Raw genomic sequence first — 18,417 nt, 5'->3', positions numbered from 1 at the left:
TTTATTTCTACAATGACAGTAGTGTCAGACAGACAACTCTGACAACTTGAGCATTATGGACACTTATTCAGTATTTAACCAAATTTTTATCAACATGTGATTCTTGGCTGTTTCTCAGCATTACTTTCAATTCCTCTTCCTGTGAATAAACTTCTTAAAAATATGTATCTTAAAAATTTCCATAATTTGGTATTTTATATCTATTTTCTAGAAAGTTGTTCAATCATCATTGATAAGACCACAAGAAGTTGTATAGGGTTCAACAGCACACTATGGCTCGTTACATGCACACTAAAAATGTCGATGGTTTTGGTTCTAAGAAAAATTTAACAAATGAAACATTAGCAACTGATCAGCCATCTATCTTTTGTTGTCTCCTTTAACTGTTCAAATCACAAAAAAATCACAAAAAATATTCAAACAAACCCTCTTCATGAAATATGTTTATGCAGAATTTTTCAGCTACAGTGAGATAATTAAAGTCTATTCACAGTGGGATAAAATGATATTTTAAAAGAATTCTTCCTGCTACTAATATGCAAGGCCAAAAGTGTTCAACCAGAAACACCATCTTTCCTTTTTGAAAAGGTGGTATTTTACACTTTTCCACAGTGTTTTTAACAGAAAATGTAAGAACACAACCATATAGACACATTTTTTTAGAAGTCCTAAATGACACTGATTTTGCAGGTAAAGACCCAAATAGCTCCTGATATCCAACCACAGTTGTCAGATTACAGTGTAATCTGACACTGTAATATTACATATTTAGAAATACACCACAAAAAGCATACCCACTTTTAAATAATAAAATAACAATTGGGATTTCTTTTTAAAGAAATTAAATTAAAGGTAATTGTCTACTCTTGAGTATATAAAACAGTTCCAACTGAATAGTGGGTTTGGGGTTTTTTTTTGTAATTTGGATTAACATTCTAATTACAACATACTAGCACATAAATGTATTTTTATTCTAGAGCATACTTTGAGTTATTAAGCCTGGCATTAAATTTTGTAACAAGATGTAATATATCTAATTCAAGAGGGCTTAGAGTATTCCTGTATTACTTATTAATATGTTAAGTGAATGTTTGGACAATTGATTTCAACTAGGTTTTGTGACTAAAACATGTGACAAAATACAATTTTCAAATTACATAGTCCATTTGTCATAACTACTGTTCTTTCTAATTTCTATAGGTGTTAACAAATTAGATAAAAAAAGCCACACTGACTAAATAAAGAACAGTAACCATTTCAGAATTTAAAAGAAATAATCAGCATTAGCAAATGTATCCATTTAGCCAGTAGCAAAGCATCCTTTGCTGTTCTGCATTCCCACTGCCTTTGCTTTTTATGCCCTCCTTCCTGCATTTCCACCCAAACTCTGTATGTGTATATTTGCAGAGGACTTACTACAGTGGGACCACGTCTTGTACTGAAGAAACAATGAATAATAACAAACGCATTGCTGAAATATCACAAGCCAACTCAGTCACAGGTGGACCCAACTGGTGACTGGTTGGTTTCATAAAATCAATGTATTTAAGACACTAATCCTGTAAGTTCTTACTGAAACGACAGAAACATTCCCAAGTCAATGGCTTAAAAAATGTTCATGTAGCAAAATAAATTTTAAAAAAATTACTCTGTGTAAGTTCTGAAAACAGAGGTGATGACTATTTTGCACAGTTCAGCACAAAGATTTTTGTGTGATTCATACAGTTTTGACAGTTTTTTCAACAGGTTAGACTGCAAAATGGTCTCTATGCCTGCACTGATGTTTTCTGAGTTACAAACAAGTCGGACAGACTAGGGAGAATGGGAAAAGTATGATCTTCATTTAAGCACTTGGCCTAGCTGAAATCAAAAGACAGACTTACTGTGAATGTGAAGAAAATTATCTCAGAAAATGAAAAATATGAAGACATTAGTAAGCTACCACAGTACCTTATGAAACAGAATAGAACATTACATTGAGATTTTTATTACCATGAAAAAAGATATAAAGATTATTTTTCTTGAAAAGTAAGAAAAAGTAACTTTACTACATGAGCTGAACTATTAGTAAGCACAAACAGAATCTGCCTGTATTTTAGCAAAAGTGGTGGCATCCTCATGTAGACAGTTCACTTTGAATGTTACCTATTAGACATTTCTGGAACCTACATGAGGACTGCATAAATCAATACCATGGCAAATGCAGACCATCTGTCAGACCTCTTGAACATCATTTACAGAAAACAGTCTTCAGTATAGGAATAAAGGTACTTCCTTACTTGCATGAATGCCTCCATTCCAACATATGATGGAGGAAAGCAGGAGTTCAGTATCATATGCTAGTAGATGGTTCCTAACAACTAGAATTACTTCAATGTTTAAAGGAGTAGGTATCAGGAAGAAAACACAGGTAATCTACATTAAACCTATAAACAGAAGTGTTTAGGGAAGCTACTTTTTCAAGGTAACAAAACGGGTACAACAGCTCATACTTTCCAAAGAAGTATTTATGCTTCCCACTGTCCACTAGCCACACAACTATGTTCTGCTTGGAAGACTGGGAACATGAAAATATCTCACTTGCTCTCAGTAAGCCTTACTTCACTCTCCTTTCAAAAGACATTAAATTAAAGGGCAGGAGGAGGAAAAGGGGATGAGAACAAAGGAAAGAAACTAGTCTAATTTTGCTATTGTCTGTTCTTCCTCCCACAATACAGTTTCCATTAAAAAAAATTACAGATCTAAGAATGCATGTAGCAAACAAAACAAATTACTTTGATATTTCACTATTTTAGTAACTATTTGATTAATTTCTCATCAAGATTCAATGGTATTTTGAAGATTTATGCTGAGGGATTCAAACCTGAATGCTTTCCACATAGTCTCTCTTTAAGGAAGTAAATTTTAAATTAGACTTTAATTTCAAATAGCCGTGTGCTGCTTTTTTGACATCTGTCCATCATAATACAGAATTAAAACCCAAAAATACAAAGATCGACATCAAGATGTAATGTAAGTATTTTAAGAAGAATAATTCCTTTAAAAACAGAATATGTGGCATGTTTAAAGTATGGAATTTCGTTAGCGAAGAGAGTCCCATTTCTACATTGCTTCTCAGGTATACATACACACAAAAGAGCATTTTAAGATGCCAGAAGCCAAGCAAGATACTCACTTGTACAGGTCTATTAAATCTGTGAATGCAGGAGCTGCTGCATTTCACAGTCTATTATTTATATGACAGAATGAAGATCTGAAAACATGAAATATAGCCTTAAATTATTCACTTATTCTTTTCACAAAAGGAGAAACCGTCAATCTAACACTAAAAGACTTCAAGTGTATTTCTAAAGGTTTCAGGAAAATTGCCTTATTTATCAAAACTTTATTCCCTCCGTTTGTTCATTAAATACTGTAGCTTTGCATTAAGGTCAAGCAGTGTCAACCAATTACTGTTGCTGGAAAAGTTCTACTTCCCTAATACTCAAAGAAACCATGATATATAGTGAATTAATTTAATAGGCAAACTGAACACTGTTTATCCAAAGTACATTTCAACCATAAAAATATATTTTAAGGGTTTCTATCAACAATCAATTATAGTACTATTTATTATCACAGCAACATTAAGCATGATCCTTTGTCTGCCTAAATGCCAACCTTTAAAATACACATCCATTTTAGCGTATTCAGCAACATTCTGTTCTTACTCATAATAAAGGAAAGTAACAAAAATTAAGTGACCTATAAAGCAAACTGAAAGGTAAAAGATAAAACATAGAATTTTAAAGAGACAGTATCAATTGGTATAAACATACTGCCTTCTGTTCTCATTCTCTGGAGGTGGGCAAGAGTGGTCATCTTATATGACAGACCTGAAAAAAACTCCACCCTACTTTCACTGCTCCTAATTTTATAGTTTTATTTTTGGATGAAATTTTCCATCTTGCAATATACAAGAAGAGTAAGTGGTAACACAAAGATTTATTAAACACCAAGAAAAGGCCACTCATAGACCATCCTACCCAATACCAAAGCCAAGCCACAGTCATTCAGGATAAAAGGATTTCCTTATATGTTTTGATGTAACAACCCAGGACAAAATCCCCCTTGTCCTACCTCAATCTTCTACCTGACCCATTTTAATGGCTTGCAGTTCAAAGGGCTATAATGATGATTTTACAATGTAATCACCTCTAATTTTACATTTCAGAGAAATAAAATTTTGGATCTCATCTCCTTATGGAACTGATCTGTTTATTGCCATTCCACCTAGTATATAAGCTGTGACAAAGGAATACAATATTCTGATGGTAACCTTTGAAATCTTACTGCTATGAGCCTAACTGTGCCTTTGTGAAGTTACAAAACACACAAAAGCAAAGACAATTTCTTCTACATATCCTGTCAGCTTGTCTCACTGGAAAAAAAGTTTTCATCCATGTCCTGTATCAGTGATCAATGAGACCTACAGTGATACAAGACACACATGCCACTGCTACAAACAAGGTGAGGAAATAAACTAACAAAAGGAATGAAAAAATAAAAAAAAAACAACCTGAAAAGTCATGCTAAAAATTATGGAGAGAGACGTAACTGAATAGGATCTGTTGTCTCATTATTTCTAAAAGATCAGAATAAAGAAAATCAAAAGAAGCAGAAAAAAAACCCCAAAAACAATCAACCAAACTTAGAACAAGTCCTCTCCTGTCTCCCCTCAGGGGGCCTAAGTCCCACCTTCAAGTTACCAGTGAAACCTGAAGAGATTCTAGAACCCAGTATTGCACAAACAAATTTCAAGAAGATAGAGAAAAATTATTGATCCCTTCAAACTCAACTGAATGAGTTCCCTGCTAACTGGGTTCATGAATGGGAGGTAACAGCAAATGTGATACAAACTAGATTAGAGACATTTTAAATGTGTTCTGCATTGTTGATGCCATACATAATAAAATACTGTCCAGACATAATCAGTATAAGCTGGACACAAAAACTATTGAAATCGGAGAGCAATTGTTCTAAAAACACATTTTACCAGCTTCCTCAAAACATATACATATATTACAAATATTACTCAGAGATATCTGTTTCGTTTGTTTTTATCTGGTATTTTTGTAACAATCCTAGTGACTCCAAGTAAGTATTTTTAAAATCAGCAGATAATAGAATGTTTGTAGAAACTAGTAGCAACTCAAAGGAAAGATTTTCAAATGCTTTTGAAAAATGGAAGATATGGTCAGAAATCAATAGACAAATCAAAAGTGCTACATTTAGAAAAGGCACATCATAGATATGAACACAAAATGGACCAGCAGTAAACCATTACACGAGGTATCAATGAATAGAAATGAATACAAATCAAAAGAGTAAATTTTGTTGGATCTTTGAAAAACACATCTCACTGAAATATACTGGCAATCACAAAACGTGCATGTGGTTGGGTGTGTGCACATGTGGCAGCATCCACACTGAACAACTGAAAATTACTTTTTTCCATCCCTTTTTGTACTTTATACAGTTTTGGCATCATTATTCTTAGAAAGATGTAGGCAAACTATGGAAAGTCAGTGGGAGCATGACTTCAAGGAGTGCTGGGGTATGTCACTAACTCAAGCTTCTTGGGAAGGTTTGATCAATGTACTTGATCCTGCTGCAGGACAGATTGAAAAGAATGGTAATATGTCACCTTCCAGGCAATACAGTTCTTCAATGCCAGTCTATCTACCACAGCCAACTACAGAAAGAAACTGAAGAAAAAGGAGAAGTGACTGCAAGTCTTCAACAGTGTAAATTCTGTCTTATATATTTCTTACCTTCAGATTTCCATATTCAAACCCATCTCACCCCCTGCTAACAGACAGGTGGACAGGAGATTATTACTCTGCATAGTTGTTTTTAATTTCCTTGTCATGAGCCAATAGTAGATTGAGAGTATATGTGCATAACTTTTCCTGTTCCATCATTCTTTGGCTAAAATTACATGGAGTTTCATGTAAAAGAAGCTTCACTGATTATTTTTTAATACTGTGTTACATGTATGTTCTTTAAAGGAGGATGAACAGCTTCCTACAGAAAAACCTAACATACAAATAGTAGAAAGAAATTATATCCTGAACTGCACAGCATGAAAACAAAGTACTTTTAGACCTCCTTTCTTTGTCCTGGCTTCTTCAGCCACTTCATGGATAGCTCTTAAAATTTCCTTGACTCTTGTCCTGTAACAACAATCAAAAATTGTTTGAAAAATGAAAGTGGCATGCTAATCAACAGCTCTTCTGTGAATGAAAGAACAATCTTCAGCTTTAAGGGACATGTCATTTGAGCATAATGGATCAGAAGAAACGGGCCTTCTGTACAGATTAAAGACAACAGAGAGAATAAACTCTGCTTTTCTAGATCCATCAGCTCTACTGGATAACACTAGCCAGCAGTGGGAGATGTGGAGGTGGGTTGTAAGATAAGGAACAGGCTAGAGGCAAGAGCTGTTATAATTATAGCGGGGAACACAGAATTTGTTAAAGGAAGTCTACTGTATAATTACATTTGAAAATTTAGCAAGATGCCCAGAGGCTGGCTTGCAGCTGTCAGGAACTGGTAACACTGGAGTTCTGCTCAGGAGAAAACCACTACTGCACAGAAGTACACCTCCACCTCCCTGTAGCTGAGCCGACTTTGGTAAGGCAAAGGAATGACTTCAGCTAAAATTAGTAAAATTACACAACACATCAGATTATATCTATTCTCAGTAAAAAGTGCTCAGAGATTGGGCATTATGTTAAAGGAAATTAAAAAGTTTTGATAGTACATTAAATATATTTTTTGAATGAGAGTCAATGACACTACTTTTTAAAATTGCATGTTTAATAACAGTTAAATTCTGATGATTTTTAATGATATTAATTCATAATCAATCTAACCTCATCTCTTTGCATACAAAGTCATAGTTTTCTCTTTGGCTGATTTGGCCCAATAAAATGCAAACAAATGAGTGAAATGCAGAAAACGGCAAGAATAAAAATAAATCTGTGTATTTGCTTCTTCATTGGATTTAGAGCTGAAGAGATGTTGCTTCTGAGAAACAACAGTAGTAAACTACAAACACACAAAGTAGTAATCTGCAGACAAAATGATCAAGTATGAAACATGATTAAGCCATTCTTGAAAAAAATAAAGTAGGATTGAACAAGTAAAAAGTGGCTCATTTTATATTAAGTCATTGATTCTACTTCAAAAAGTATATTCTGCTAATTCAGATATTAGCAAATGAAGTGGTGGGCATGCTGGAAAACATCACCAACTGTATAACTGGTGTTTTTGTAAAACACATCTGGATAAAAAATTCAGCAAGAATCATACTACAAAATAAATTTGACTATACAAAATTATACTGTCATATTAACACCACAAGAAAACAAAAGCTCTGGAAGACAGAGCTGAGTCCACAAGCCTACACCACAAGTCTAACCCAAAACTTACAGCAGAATTATTTCTAAATGCTGTAACAACTGCTTCTTTTATTTGAGATCTAGGCCTCTGTAAGAAATTTGTCTAGTTTGCATTAGAGACTGTAAAAAGAGAAAACTGATGGTCATTTCAGCTTTATTAAACTTGCTACTGCTTCCAGATTGAAGAAAGTGCATACATCCTATAATCATGTCCAAGTGTTGATTTCAGAAGTGCAGAAAGCTCATCAACGGGTCCATATTTGCTGCATTAGCCTAAAGATATCCTTGTTTGTTGGCCCATTAATAAAATTGGTATAAATACTTCAGATGTCTTTGCTATAGAAAGGTAGAGCATAAGGCTTTATTCACTTTGAAAAATATTTTAAACATAAGACTGACCAACAAGTTCCTTTCTGTGCACCAAGTCTGCCTTCTGCTCAGGACTGCAGTGTAACAGGACTACAGCACGACTGGAATTTGCCATCTACATTTTGTTTAAGGAGTGGGGAGGAAAACAACCCAAGAAACAAGTTATTTTATATAAATTTCTACCCTCTTTTATTTTCTTACGCTTTTCATTTTACAAAGATGGACATCCAACAGATAATCATTTCAATAAAAGAGGGATTCCTATTGAACATACAGAGTTTCAGCTTTGTTTGACTTTTACAGAAAATTAATGTTTACAATTTAACCTATTCCTTTGCTTTAATTTTAAAATTAAAGTATAGTTACTTGAAAAATTCCAGTCTTTGAAAGGCATATAAATTAATCTTAAGTACTGGGTTTTTATTAATAGAAATTAAAACTAATTTTGAAAGAAATTTCAGGATTACAATACTGATTTCACACAGTGACCCACTTTTTATTTAAATTTTGTTTTTTCAGGACAGTCTAATTAGAAATATTCTGAGCCTTGGTCAATTCTGGTTGCACAGATATTGCAAATGTAAAAGAAAAATGTCAGGCTTCATATTGATTTCTTCTACCCCAAGTGTAAGTTTCGTATGTTGACTTTTGTCATATTCATCTATATTACATTATATAATGCAGCTTTAAGGACTACAATGATCCCGTCAGGAACGTACAGAGCAGAACTCGTTCTTTCATCTAAAATATTACTGCAGAAGAAAAAAAGCATTTTCATGCAACAGTTACCCTTACGTATCAACAATTCCTCAGTAGAATGTAAGAAAACAAACTACATAACATTGCTGATTGTTGCATTTGTTTTTGTTGTTTTTGTTGCTGTTGTTTTTGTTGTTGCTCTGGACAAAAAAAAAACCAAACCCTTTAAACTTCTGAATATTGATTTTGAAAGAAAAAGAAATCTTAAACGGAATTCTGTAGGTCCTAGTATGTAAGCACAAAAATTCCATAAATCTAGGGGGCACTTATACCTTTTTTAACAGGAAAAAAGGACCCAAACATAAAAATGAAAAGTCAATGTGATCTTCTCTGTTGATACATAATGCAAAATGAACACAGCTCAAACTTGTAGAAAACACACATTTTTTGAGATATGAACCTTCTCACCACAAAGCTTTGAATGGAAATAAAATTTTCCAATGCAATTGAAAAGTGCTGGTTCCCCAATCTGGCTGTGCTTTCACAGGTAGCTCTTCCTCTGCAACATGAGGTTCCCATCATCACAAGCGTGGTTTGAATCCCATTATGGTTTTAACTCACAGGGATATACAATGCTACACCTTCAATCAAAAGCAGCTTGTTGTATCTATGCTAAAACTTTTTTTTGACTCTTCTGTACATACATGTAAGAGATTATCCTGTCCTTTAGATTGTAACTCTTTCAAGAAAGACTACTGTCCAATTTTATGTTTTAGCTAAAGAGATGTGATTCCTGTTGCTCTTATCACTAGATGTATCCATAATACACGGTAATTTGTGTTTTCAGTCTTTTTCATTTGCACTTACCTATGTACCTGTCCACTGAAATCAGTAGTTTTCAAAAAAAGCTGCACAGCATAACTTACTAGAGTTTTAAGATGTATGACCACTTGTATGAGACTCAGGTTGTTTACCCATACAAAGGCAGACTTTGAAGATAATGTTATTTAAAATGAGAATAAAATAGCCCACTCTTTCTAAACTTGCTTTCAGGTATTTTAAATAGTTTGCCTCTATCCTTTCACTAATAAAACAGGGGATGTCAAAGAGCATATAGAATTTTCTAAATTAAGGAAAGAAAAACTAGAATGCACATTATATGTAAGTGGTAATAGGCAGAGACAACTTCACTAGGCTGTGACATATGACATCTGGTAGACTATTATCATAATAAATGGGAAAGGTAGGTGAGATTCTGTCAACAGCAAGGTAAGAAGAAATGCATCTTCATCAGAATGACAAACATATCTGCCTTTAACAAACATAGGTCAAACCAAAATCCAGGTATCTATGAATTAAATATTTTCACTTTATCTAACCCTTTTTCTTTTTAACAATTTAATTGAAGTACTCTACATTTATCAGAGATATGTATTTATGTAATTTAATTTCATTTTAGTGAGGGTAAATTAAATTTACTAATAACCAATGGCTAAAAACTCACAAGAAACAGCCTATTACTTTTTCACACTTTTATAAATAATTTTAACTACACCGAATAGTAATTTAACAATTGTCAAACCACAGTGTAAATACACTGTACATCAATCTGCAACTCCTCTTGGTACAACCATGTAGTACCAAGACAACATCACACAGATACTGAAATAGTTTCATCTCTGCAGCTGACCAGCTGAATGGCAACACCACTAATCTGGAGATCATACTAGGTATTTGATAGTATGTGTGACCTACAAAAAAAATTCTTATGTAAGAGAAAGAAGAAGGAAATAGTGACTTTGTGAAAGTAGGGCATATTCCCACAAACCATGTTTCTTCTGGTTCATTTTTCTCCATGCTTTATTCTTCAATTTCATGTCATCCGATGAGAATAAATGAAAAGAACCATCATAAAATTCTTATTTCATGGAGACTGAAAATTGTCATTGGGTGCTTTAAAAAACCCTTAGAATATTGTCTTTTTATTTGTGACTAAAAGCAAGACCTAATATATACTTATTCCTTTCAAAACTAGATATATGCCTGCAAAGTAAAATTTCCCAGATTACAACAATTTTCTGCACATAAAAAAGTAAAAGAGGTTTGAAAGTCACCAAGTGAACAGTCAAGTCACAAAGCAGTGATGGGATTTTTTAAGCATCATGGATGGAAGAATCTGGAAAAGTAAATGAAAGACTTTTTTTTGATTTTTTAAAAATTTGTTTTTGATATGAAAAAAACTTGAAAAAGCAAATTGCCAAGAGGTACTGAAATCTAAAATACTAGAAAAAGATATTAGAAGAAAGAGAAGGCAGAATATTATTACTGCATTCCTAGATATCATTTCCTTGATATTGTGTTAGTTTTGGGATCTTTCCAACACCGTGCTGGAAAAGACAGTCTGAATGATGGTATTTACTCTTCACTCTCGAGAAATTAATGAGTGATTTGGTCATATATTTTCAGACTTCAGTACAAGCTGATGGCATTAAGATACCAGAGAGATTGATTTGGCAACTGTGTCTATCTCATGTGTACTCTCACTTCATATCTACTGTCTCTTGTAACACATAAATGAGGATGCTTGAAGCGTAAGGGAAGAAACCACAAAAATTTTGCAATTTCTGTACACTAATAAATGCATGACAGTGTAACACTGATTTAAGGTTGTCTGACAGTAGATAGATATCCCATTTTGGCTTGGTCACTGCCTTCCTCCAGAAGATAGGCTTCTACCATGAAGCAACTTATGTGCAACCTCTTCCGTTCACTGACACGAGAAGAAGAGCTTGGAAACTCAAACCTGTCTAAACTTCTTTAAGTATAAAAGAGGGAACATGAAGAAAGATGGAGCAAGGCAGCTAATATGTCCAAAGGAAGATATGTTAGCGAAGTAGAGATTTCCTTTTACACCAGTTGAATGGCTAACCTATTTTGTGGGGTTGCAGTTCTGTTCTTATAGCAATTTAATTGTTTATAAATCAAATACCAGAAGCATCTGGAATATAAAATAAATAACTTCTGTTTTTCCTTCAACACAGATCCAAATGAATGCATAGAGACTTGCAAAGGAACTTCAGGAAGGAGGATGGGGACATCTGCATGAAGCTGGAGTGGGGATGATGTCAGTGAACTAGGGCTCAGATCCCACTCTCGATGGTAGACCGTGACACCCATTCTCCAAAACACTGGGCAAGTCAGTCTGCTGGAACTGGAGAGAATGGCACTTGTACACTGGAAGTTCTACTTTGCTTTCTGTTGTGTAGCACAGCTGTAATAGGAAAAGTAGATTATACAGGGACTTAACACATTGCTCTACCTATTTACTGGACTGAACTTAGCTGTGTGCTTACGGCTCTTCCACTCAGCAATGAAAGAAAAAAAAATGAACAAACAAAATTCAGTAACACTGGTAGTCAGCTCATCACAATTTCAGTTCATATTTCTGTGGTTTTAAATTTTCCTGCCCAAAACTGAAATAAGAGTATCTATTGAACATTACCATCAACATATACAGCTGCCTAACACTTCATAACTTCATTAGAGACTCCTCATAACCAGTTAGGGACATTTCACTAAAAACTGCATCAATTTGCTACTCCAATCTGACCATCTTGAATAAAAGAACTGGTATTCAAAACAGCAGCTATACTGAGCTCAAGAAGATTTTATAATAAAATCTATAATTAGATACAGCAGACTTTAGAAAATTGAGAAACAAGAAAAGTCACCATCATTAACTGTTAGATATACAAGAGAAACTAAAGATACAGAATTGAATTGATGTGATATGGTGTATTTCAATGTATTTCATGCAGTCTTTTTGATTTTACAACCCAAATACCAAAACAAGTATCTCAAACTTCATCCACAGAATTTATCTACAATTATTAAAACATTACCGTTTGATAAATAAAAATATAACCCAATCATTTATGCTAGAAAGCATCAATTCAAGCTCATCTACTTTCAGCAAAAAAAAACAAACCATAAACAAAAAAACCCCAAGAGACCACATTTGCCTTATTTGTTGATTCCTTAGTGTAAGGTTACAATTGATAAGGTAAACTTGAAGAATCTGGAAATTCAATCACAGTAATCTAAATGACCAGTTAATAGCCAAAAAAATAATAGATCTAGAGCAGATTTTACTCTGTGGCATAAAGTTGTTGACAATACATTTCTCAATAAAGAAAAATTGAATTATAGCCTTAGGGTGGTTTAATTTGGTACAAATTTTGAATAATGTTATATACATTTCCAAAGCAGATGCTAAGAGACTCTACAAGGACACTCAGCTCAATCAGAAGCCAGATTAAAGTTCCATCTGGAATGAAACAGTTCCACAGCTCTATTACAATTAGCAGAGTCACCAATGTCAGACTCAAAAGTTGGGCAATGTGAAACTCCTTCTCTTCAAAATAGAGCTATTAGTCCAGAAAACAAACAAGTGCTTCACACATCTTACAAACAGACTTTTTAAGTAGTCACAAACTTGTATTTTTATAGTCAGCATGAAAACTCTCATTCTTATTATTACAGCAATATGAATCACAAAGACTATGCAGACACAATGATTTTCTATCACCTCTCTCATTGCATGAATGTAGCATTAGAAGTCACAAGTGTTCAAGTAGCTGCAATACTCAAAATATCAGCAGGCTGAGAATAGCACAGAGGCTATTTGCACAGAATAAAATCCAAGACTGATTTCAAGCTGCCCTGATCTTCGCATTTCCAATTCCTAGAGGTTTTGTTTTGAAATAAAGCATTTTCCAAACATGGCATGCTGAAGAACTGTAGCCTGAAGTGACCCATCTTCAGACAAAATAAGAACAGAATTACCTGTGAGACCTAATGGCTGCAAGTAAAAGCCTAATTCTTCAGCCAAATATTCAGTGTAATGGTGTTTTCCTAGACGTAAGCAAAAACCAAATTTCAATCCAAGTTTCCGATACAAAAGCATCCCTTCAAAGCACAATTCAGTAAATGGCAGTGCTGATACAAAGACTAGAAATCATGTTAGAGATAGAAAAAATATGCCACGTTCCTTAAATTTACTATTTTACCATTTAAACAAATAACGCATCACACAAATAAGCAAGAAGTTGGAAATCAAATGCCCACATCTTGCATCTCTTTCCTCCCAAATTAATTCACAATGGATACAGACCAATGCAGACTCTTAAAAAATTACATCTCATTACACACAATTTCATCAAGAACATCTTGGTTAAAGAGCACATTTATATTTTTCCAGTTCCCAGTTACATTAATCACCCTGATTTCTACTGTCAAATAGTAAGATGCTAAGTCTCAAAATACCTACAATGACAATATCCAGTTAAGAGCAAAGTTGAGAGATAACTGCAGCCACTGTTCAGTTAGCAGCCTATACTGTTCTGCAATGAAGTAAAATTCCAGCTTCCAAAGAGAACAGCAATATTCATGATTTTATATTTAGTACCTTTAATTAGTGTTTAAATACTATCCAATAATGTCCACTTCTGAAATTTTATCTTCTAAATCTTTAGAGAGAAAAATTAACAGTCTGGAGTAATGATGCAACTTTGTCCTCAGTCTGACTCTGTTGTTATTTCTGCAAACAGCGCACAAGAGAACTATTGCCAACATCATGCAGCAGGATGGAGGCATTTTAGGAGGCATTTAGAAACAGGAAAGACTAGTTGAAATTAAAGTATAGAAGCAAAATATCAAAATAAAGATCAATGCAAACTGATCAGTGCCATTGACAGAACATTGGCTTTTTAAGGCAGTGGTCTTCAAGAGTGTCCAATGCAGCTGGCTACACTAGAAAGGGCCAAGGGCATCCACAAACTCCAGCAGTGATGAAACCACAGTGAAACAATCACTGTGTTTCAGATCCACACATAAACATAGCAGCCCATCACAACAGCCAGCTTCTCCATTAGTTAACAGGTTTTCTGAAAGATCAGCAAATAAAATAGCACCCAAAAGTTAAAATGTTAACTGGCAGAAAGTAAAGGATTATAACCAAAACATAGGTCTCAAATCCCTGGCTGGAGGCACACCACAAGGCTAGGGATTCCTTCCAACAGCATAGGTCCTGGTCACCACATAACTGCAGTGACAGTGTGAAGCACAGGTCTCAAAGGGTTTCTCTAAGAATTATCCTTCTCAATGTTGAGCACATAAAAGCCTTATTAAGACCAGCCACACATATAAGGTTTTTCAGCAATAAGGAAATATTTAGCTCATTCCCACAAGTAGTGATCACCTATGCTTTCAACCTTCAGCACTTTTTTTTATGAAAGTCTGTCTGGGCTGCAATGCAAAGATTTCCAAATATAATTCATCATCTGTGACTCTCATGGCGGAGTCATGAACTTGCATAGCTCTGGACAAAAACAGTACAGTAACGGAAGCATCTTCCCTTCCTCTTTCAAACACTCAGCAATCTAACTGAGCAAACACAACCAGAAGTAGTTTACATCTCAGTATCACACAACCTGTCCCCAAGCAAGTCATGAAATTACTTGACAAAGGCCAACTACAAGCATATTTAGTTTCAGATCAAGTAAGGGACTAAAAGCACTTGGCAGCATCTCTGAATGATCTCTTTGTAAAAAGAAAAAACATTTATTTTCACTCTTCTGTGTATCTCAACAGCTCTTGACCGATGATGAACTCTCACCTACTTTAGAAGACGGGACACAAGTCCTGGTTACTCAAGTAGAGTGATCTGCATAATTCTGGCAGAAAACTTCAAACAATTCCCAGCAGTTCCTTGACTGTGAAATTTCTGAAGTATCATTTCTTTTTCTGCTCCTTCTCGAGAGCTACATGCAGCTGTTTTGAGACTTGCTAAATGACACAGGCATAGGATTAGCAGAGTTCTAATGCACCATTCTAACTGCCTGTTCATGCCACAACCTTGGCATAGTTGGACAAAACCACCTCATGGACAAACATCTGGCTAATGTAATCCAGTGAAGAGATGGATAAGGAATGGTCAAAATAACTCAACTACTGAAAACATTATTTAAATAATGTTCACAGTTCACCAATATACTCTGTAGCTTAGCAACACTCTTACATTCTTCGTTGATGTTAACCTGGTATTTGGCAGCATCTGCAGAAAAAACACTTATCACCACTTCTGTTAGCTGGAAAACTCTACTCCATTCTAGCAATGACTAAAAGTTACTCAATTATTCATGTCTTCATCATCACTCAGCTGCAGCATATTTCAGGATCAAGGCATAAAATTCTGGGTTTGAGCTCTGCCTTCTGTGTACTTGCTTGAAATAACTATCCAGAGTTCCATGGGGAAGAAAATTTGCTGTGATTAGAAAGACAAAACTCTTCCTCATGAAGGACAAAACTTTTTTGGAGGTTGGTCCAAGAACAAAACCCAAACATTCCTACCAGGCAGCAACCACCATCATCAACAAAGTCCCAAGTGCTTTCTTGCTCTTGCTGTCCTACACATCAAAACATTTTTAAACTTTTAGCACAAAACAAGATTCTCTTTTGTTAATACTTATTCCCTGGAAGCAGACTGATAGAACACAGCAGAGCTGAAGCATCACCAAACACTGCAGTGGGGAAGAGATCATCAGATCTCAGCAGAGAGGCAAGAGCCCACCTAGTCCACCTTGGTATCATGTTTGTCCTCCAACAGCTGCCATGCTCCTAAAGCCCTCCCCACTTTTACTAACAGAGATTTACCCCTCCTTTTATAACATGCACTTCTCACTGTTGTTCCAGAGGAAGCAAACACTAAAAAGCTGACAATCATCTTCACACATGAATCACTTCTCATTGGCGAATACCTTTACTGTGCTTTCTGGATACCTGCTTTAAATGAGAGAGACAATGAATTTGAAAACTGGTCTAACGCAGAAGACAAAAAGTTGCAATTTTTTTTCCTCAGTTCTATGTTCCATAGCTTGTTAGCCAAAATTGTTTTGAACAGCTGATTGCACTGTATGCACTGCAGTCTTCCTAAGTCTTAAGGCAGAAATGTAACAAACAATTTCATTATATAAGGTATGAATGACTTCCCATACTTGAATCAAGGCTAGCTATCCTTGGAATTTTCTTCCACATATACTCCTATCCCAACTCTTAAAATAGTTTCCAGTAAATACCCTGTAAAGGATTTAAGGCTCTATAGTTTATCCCTATTTTCAATAGCAAAGAAAAAAAGGATTGAATATTTGGTAATACTTCCTAAATTAATTTTACTGGAGAAGAAAATACACGACATAAATTTTTACAGAAGTGATACAACTGTCATTAAATTAGTATTTTAATCACTTTATGCAGTCTAGTTCAACAAATCAATGGACATCTTCACCACCAATTTGGAACAGCTGTTCATTTATGTTTTTTTAAGAAAATTTGGATACTGTTCTTTACGCCGTCTTTACTATGCAGATTACCTTGATGACATTATTCCATTGTGCAGTACACAAAAACAGATTACTAATTATTTGTTGGAGGAAAGCTCTTCTATGTCATTTTTTCTGTACAAGCATGCAAGATGATTAAAGAGCAATCCTAAGGAGACAGAATAACAGAATCATAGAAATGTTGAGGCTGGAAAATACCTTTAAGATCGTCAAGGCCATTCCCTCTCGTTCTGATGCTTATTCCCTGGTAGAAGTGAGAGATCGTCACCTGGATACAACCATCCTTTCAGGTAGAGAGCAATAAAGTCACACAAGCATCCTTTTCTCAAGGCTAAACAACCCCAGCTCCTTATGTTGCTCATGAGATTCATGTTCCAGACCAGCTTCACTGCCCTGCTCTGGACATGCTTCAGCACCTCAATGTCTTGTACTCACAGAGCCAGAACTGGACACAGAACTCAAGGTGTGGCCTCACCATTGCCCAGCAGAGGGGAACAATCACTGCCCTCATCCTGCTGGCCCCACTATTGCTGATACAGGCCAAAATGCCAATGGCCTTTTTGGCCACCTGGGCTCACTCCTGGCTCATGCTCATGCTGTCAACCAGCACCCCCAGATCCTTTTCCTCCAGGAAGCTTTCCAGCAACTGTGCCCCAGCCTGTAGCATTATTTGGGGTTGATGTGACTCAAGGGCAACACTCAGCACTTGGCCTTGTTGAGCCTCAGACCATTGGCCTTGGTCCATCAATCCAGCCTGTCCAGACCACCCTGCAGAGACTTCCTACCCTCCAGCAGATCAACACTCCTGCCCAACTTGGTGCCGTCTGCACAATGACCACAGGTACACCTGATCATGTGATCCATATCACTGATGAAGATACTAAGCAGGGCTGGTCTCAATACTGAGCCCTGGGGAACAGCACTCATTACTGGCTGCCAGCTGGGTGTAACTCCATTCACCACCACTCTCTGGGCTCATCCATCCATCCATCCATCCATCCATCCATCCATCCATCCATCCATCCATCCATCCATCATTTTACACAGCAAACAGTACACTCATCCAAGCCAAGAGAGAATGGTAACAGTGGCAAAGCCATGACTCACGTCCAGGTAGACAACATTCACAGCCTTTTGCTCATCCAGTAAATGGATCACCATGTCATAGGGCATCAAGTTAGATAAACAGGAACCTGCCTTTCATAAACCCAAGCTGGCTGGGCCTGATCATGCTGTTGTCCTGTACATGCCATGTGATGGCACTTGGGACGATGTGCTCCATGTCCTTCCCCAGCACCGAGATCAAGCTGACAGGCCCTTAGTTTCCCAGATCCTTGCTGCACTCAACTGGGACATCCCCAGTGAGCCAGAGCTTCTGGTAAATGCGTGAAAGCAAGTTGTGAACATTTCAGCCAGCTCCCTCACTATCCTTGGGGGATCTCATCCATCCCCATAGACTTATGTGTTTCTAAGCGGTGTAGCAAGTCACTGAACACTTCTCCCGA

At 35.8% G+C, this 18,417-nt stretch overlaps 1 protein-coding gene across 5 annotated transcripts in view; it reads right to left on the bottom strand.

The window, feature by feature from the left end:
• TBC1D5 (TBC1 domain family member 5) overlaps positions 1-18,417 on the bottom strand; it is a 313,125-nt gene that overhangs the window by 242,940 nt on the left and 51,768 nt on the right. The gene's annotated exons all lie outside the window — the stretch shown is intronic.

Source organism: Prinia subflava, chromosome 1 (genome assembly GCF_021018805.1).
Source record: "Prinia subflava isolate CZ2003 ecotype Zambia chromosome 1, Cam_Psub_1.2, whole genome shotgun sequence".
In the NCBI taxonomy this organism is placed as follows: Eukaryota; Metazoa; Chordata; class Aves; order Passeriformes; family Cisticolidae; genus Prinia; species Prinia subflava.
Note: the sequence above shows the minus strand (reverse complement) of the source record. Positions and strands in the feature narration are given on the sequence as shown.